Genomic DNA, 6000 nt, shown 5'->3' with positions numbered 1-6000 from the left:
TTAGTGCTTAATCCTGTTCTGTACACCCACAGTTCAATAAAATATGGGAGTGACAACTGCAATCTCCAACCGAATTAACTCCCGAATAATTCAGCTAGTGACAATCACATTTTCAAAAATGTACGGAACCAAAATTAACCAATAGTTGTTAATGACATGATTAATGGTACATTTGAGATGTGTCTGTCTTCTCCTGGTGCATATTACACAAACAGAGGTATGTGTCTTCATTCATACATATATTCCTGTCATCAGCCCAGTGGTCTAGGGGTAACCCCTTCAATACAGTCTTTAAATGCAGTTGTCACTCCCGAAACGTTGTAGTGGTGTGTGGCCTATTACACTTAAAGAACAAATTGCTTAATGCTAAAAACAATTATATAAAAAATAAAAAACAATTAATATGTTTGTAACTATGCCATGCCAAACTGTGCTGAAGTTGAAATGCTACTGGAACAATTCCTCACCATGCTCAGAACCATCCAGCCTGATGGTGCAAGTTGCTCTAGTTTCCGTTAGGAGAGGGGCTTCAAATATGGTCTGGGATAGTGGGGGGCCTTGTATTTAAAAAGGTTATGAAACATTGGCCTAGACCACGAAGTGACTCAGGACTGTTACTGGTGCCCCCTCATAACATTAGGTGCATGACGCCCTTGTTTGCAGTCATAGTATAATGAAGATGCTTGCGGCTCTTTCAGATCAATCACAGTCTTGTTTGTAAGTAATGTGACACTTAAAATTGTTTTTCTCATTTTTCTGTGCTCTTTATAGCCAGGAGGATAATGGCTCTCAGACATACTGGCACCCAGAGCTTCAGCACATTCTGCCTTTGTACGTTCAAGAAGGGATAAATCCCTGAAGAAGACACATCAAAAGTGGGACACAGAGAGGACAGTGAAAACCTCCAATTTTTTGTACAGCTCTTATGCAGAGGACAGGGAGAGGGTATCTTAATAAAAAACAGTAAAGGAGAGACTTCATGAAAAGTTAAAAGAGGGAGATTTTATCAAGTTAATAGTCTTTCATTATGATAATGGATTGCATCAGTCGGTTAGGGTGCTATCACGTTTATATGATTTGTGTGGAAATCAAAATCCATTTTAGATCAATTATTATGGCTTGTGGACATTGTTTCTCTTAAAAACCACATGAAGTATAAAAGGGAATGAAAAAAAAAAACAATGCATATGGAAACAGTGAAGTAAAAGTCAGAGTAAAGATTTAAAGGATTGTTGCTGGTCTTTTGGCATTATCATCATGTGGAGTTGATGTCTCAGCAGAATCCATGAACTCATTTGAACCACATAGACTAATTGAGGCAACTTCTTATCCTATTTTACGCGCAGTTGTTTGTCCATCAGTTCAGTTCAAATAACGTATTTTATTTAGTATGCACTATCATGGCAGAATGTCAAACAACCTTTGCTCTTAAATCCAGTAACGTACCTTCAATGTCCTCTCAGCAAGTCACACAACCTTAAATTACTAATGGCATTGTTAGAATGAGCAATTATTTTGCCCAAAAATTCTGCATATTGGTAAGGATTAAAGTAAATAGTTTAAGGGGCAGTTCACCCCAAAATAAAAAATATGTCATCGTTTACTCACCTTGATGTTGTTCCATATCCATAAAACACAAAATAAGATGTTAGACAGAATGTTGTTGACTGACAGACTCAGCTACCATAAACTGTCATTGCATTGGGGAAAAAATGATACAAAGTGAAATAAAAAATCTGAGGCTAACATTCCGGCTAGCATCTCTTTTTGTGTTCCATGGAAGAAAGAAAGTCAAACGGATTTGGATCAACATGAGGGTGAATAAATTACGACAGAATTTTCATTTTTGGGTGAACTATGCCTATCCCTTTAGCAGTTGATTGGTATTTGAGTGTGTATGCATGTGCAAGGTCAAGCTACCTTCTGCTGTGTTATAAATCAACACTGGTTGACTTTCAAACTCATATTTCCAGTGAAATAGTTTAAATGGGATGTCTGAGGGGAGGGTTAATTTACGATCTCTGGAACACAGAGGTATTGCGGTGAGAAGTCTTGGGAGGGGCCCTGTTACCAAAAGTCAGCTGTTTATTTACATACTGGCCTAGAATTTAAAAACAGAAGCCCTACTCTCTGCACTAACCAACACTGATCTTCCTCCTTGGTTCACTGTATTAATAACTTCAGTACCCCTAAGCAGACACTGATAATCTGAAGAGTAATTACAATGTGCATACATCACTGCCAACATGGAGCAAGGACATACACAGTGTTGAGCTTGCCTCTTCACTCTAGAAATTATATAAATCCTACAGTATATAAAATATATTGATGTTAATAGACTGAAATGGCTTATTGCATAAATATCAATAGTCCACCAACCATTCAGTGATGTTAAGTAATATTTTTGACTTTAATACATTTGGATGCTACCACATGTAGCACATTTATATATATATATATATATATATATATATATATATATATATATATATATATATATATATATATATATATAATGTTTAGGGTCACTTACTCATTTTTTCTTTCTTTCTTTTTTCACATTTTAGAATAATAGTAAAGTCAACACAAATATGGTCATTAATTATTATTACTATTAGTCATTAATCTTACAGTTCATAAAAATTTTTTTAACTCTGGACATTAACACTTACTTTGTTTATTAATTTTAAACCATGACTTGCACTGCACATAAATAACTAATATTGGCATTATATTCATGCTGTTAGCCAGAGGGGAACTGAACCCACAGTGAGTCTGGTTTCTCCCAAGATTATTTTGCTCCCATTAACCAACATCTTATGAAGTTTTGTGTTCCTTGCCACAGTCGCCTTCAGCTTGCTCACTGGGGTTCTAAATACAATTATTATTTAATTATATAAATGTCATACACAATTTACAATCATATTTAAACACACTACACAATGATCACTCTAAGACTTTATAGATATTACAGTTACATTTTTTGTTAAAGCAGAGATCTTCTGTAAAGCTGCTTTGAAACAATGTGTGTTGTGAAAAGTGCTAAAAAATAAAAAAAGACTTGACTTGAAATGACAAAGTCTACGGAAACTCAGATCATCGCTCTGTACAATTGTGGTGAGAAGAATATCATCTCAGAATGCTATTCTGAGATGCGGGTTGCCGCTGTTTTGGCGGAATGAGTGGGACCTACAGAATGTTAGGCTGGTGGTTTTAATATTGTGGCTGATCGGTTTGTGTACATATATATATATATATATATATATATATATATATATATTATATATATATATATATATATTATAGTAGCAGGAAGCTACTCAATGTCAATGTTGCCCCTATGCACTACTTAAAGCCTGATGTGGCCCCTTTACCAAAATAGGCTCACCAATGCTTTAAATGGAACAGAGCCACACACACCCAACCCCTGATGCTGTTCTAAATGTTAAGTGTTTTCCCCCCTCCCAACACCTAACAGATCTACACTTGGTCTTACTTTGAGTCTCAAAAATCCCAGAAGAAATGAGATGAGGTCAAGAGGTCTAGAACAGGGAAAGATCTGAAGTTCCTACAATAAATCAAATGTATTAGCATCTGTATTAGCAGTGACACTTTAACATCATACATTGAAGGATTTATTGCTGGGCCTCTAGGTGACAAAGCACTTTTGTTGGTCATAACTTTTAATGAACACAAAATAACTTTTACTGTGAAATGGCTAAAAACACACAACACACACACACACACACACACACACACACACACACACACACACCAAAACAATAAAAAAAATGGCAGATGTGATTTGTTAATTAAGGCTCATTGAAGTAATAGCCATTAATCTTTTCTATATGAGGCAAATACACTGAAAAATAAGTGTTTCATGTGGTAACATCTAAATTAACCGGTTATATTCAAGTCATTTTAAACTGATAATTTCTGCGACACTAGCGCCACCGAATGGAATTGCAAAAATAAAGTATGTTTTTAAAACTGCTTTCTGCAGTTGTTCAAACAGTCAGATATTCCCACCCCCCAACTCACGCCATTGGTTGAGTAACGTTGTTGGAGCGGGTCTAAGCAGTCGCTCAAAATAAACACAAGAATTTTATAGTGTCACTGAGACACAGTGTTTACAGTTTGAGAAAACGAATCTATGAATGTCTTAGTTCTCTCTGAATTTTAAACTTGTATAGGAGACATTATTTTAATGCTGAAAATGTTTTATGCTTCAGCTTTAAGAGTTAGATCAAGTAGAAATAGCTCCTTAAGGTAACAATTGCAGGTTAACACTTGTGTTGGCTGTTCAGACTGTACAGTACTGGTGGCTCATTGTTTGATAGACAAATTGTGGTACTGATAATAACCTACAGGGTGGGGGAGTAACAAAATACATTTAACGGGATTACGTATTTAAAATACAAAATATAAGTAACTGTATTCCACTACAGTTACAATTTAAATCGTATTTTGATTACTGAAGAGATTACTCTGCATTTTATTGTTATTTGGGTCATTTCATATTTAGTACTTTCAGATGGAAAACATTTATACATATAAATGATCCAAAGTGCATTTCAACAGCAGTGAAACACTTTCTTATGATGTGTTACATTCATACGAGCAGACAGAGAAGTAAGTTTGGAGTAAATTGTCAGCTTTACACTGAGATAAAATACTATTTCTAGCCATTTTACTTGCACATGTTACCAGACATGATCATATTTTTTTTATCAAGGAAATCCACATTAGATCATAATTTATTTTTTTCTAGTAAGACTTTTGATATTAGGGCAAAAATCATATTCTTGATAATAAAGTTTATATTGTTTTCCTGTAAAAAATAGAAAAAATCCTTAAAACAAGATACATTTGATTTATCTTGTTTAAAGGTGGGGTATGTTATTTTCTTTTTTGACCATTTTTTCAAAATAACTTGAAATCCTATTCCTAACCCACTTACTGGCTGTAAATTAGAAGCACTGAAATGAAAATTAAGCAATTTAATCGTCTGTGGAACGGGCAGGACTCGAAAAACTCCAGCCAATCATTTTCAAGACCATCTAGAATCATTGGACAGAAAATGTGTCAATCAAACGGTCGTACCATGCCCCCTCCCCCACCACCCTGGCGCGCGTGTCCCGTTCGTGCGCATACTCAAGCTCGTGACCCAGTAACAGGAAGCGATTGTATTTATGTATGGAGAATAGAGCTTTTATAGTGCTAGTGGGGTTGTTCCACATTTCTATGAATCCTGTTTTGAATAGAAGACCGCTGTACAGACGCCAGGGCTGGCGATGTTCTTTTTTTTTACAGTTATGAGAAAATCAGCTCTACACCTTTCAAGAGTGGTATGCGACCCCTCCTCCTGCTGTGTCAACAATTTGCTCTGAAAAATTGTCTGACAGGTGAATGCACTGTTTGACTAGTGAGTCTAGAACACTGCGCATCTGAGTTTTCGCTCGTGCATGATTGCGCGTCCATGTTTTTCGAATGGGTGGAGTCAGGGCCAGCGTTGGAGGAGAGAAGGTAGGACCTTAGAGTTGTGTATTTTCAAAATCTGCCGGCCGTTTTGCAAATCACATACCCCACCTTTAAAGGTTCACCTTTAAAAAGTTATCCCGAAAGTGCAAAAGCACTCATAATTTACTCTCCCTCACCCCATCCCAGATGTGCATGACTTTCTTTATTCTGCAGAACACAATCAAATATTTTTTTTAAGAATATTTCAGCTTTGTAGGTCCAGACAATGCAAGTTAATGGTGGCCAGAACTTTGAAGCACCAAAAAGCACACAAATACAGCATTAAAATAATCGACACAACTACAGTGGTTCAATTAATGTCTTCAGAAGTGATATAATAGGTGTGGGTGAGAAACAGATCAATATTTAAGTAAATCTTTACTATAAATCTCCAATTTCACATTCTGAAAAAGGATTTAAATATTGATCTGTTTCTCACCCAAAGTGATTGCATTGCTTTAGAAGACATATATTAAA

The 6000-nt window shown here is 35.8% G+C and overlaps 1 protein-coding gene across 4 annotated transcripts in view; it reads left to right on the top strand.

Moving 5' to 3' along the window:
• The first annotated feature begins 5365 nt into the window (after positions 1-5365).
• The window catches only part of nmu (neuromedin U), a 37660-nt gene continuing 37025 nt past the window's right edge, over positions 5366-6000 (top strand). For 3 of the 4 annotated variants that reach the window (XM_052096232.1, XM_052096230.1, XM_052096228.1), the window contains exon 1: positions 5366-5529. The gene's annotated coding sequence lies outside the window, so the exon portion shown is untranslated. The remainder of the gene's footprint in view (positions 5530-6000) is intronic. The other variant, XM_052096229.1, reaches the window with a different exon arrangement.

Source organism: Xyrauchen texanus, chromosome 28, assembly GCF_025860055.1.
Source record: "Xyrauchen texanus isolate HMW12.3.18 chromosome 28, RBS_HiC_50CHRs, whole genome shotgun sequence".
NCBI lineage: Eukaryota > Metazoa > Chordata > Actinopteri > Cypriniformes > Catostomidae > Xyrauchen > Xyrauchen texanus.
Note: the sequence above shows the minus strand (reverse complement) of the source record. Positions and strands in the feature narration are given on the sequence as shown.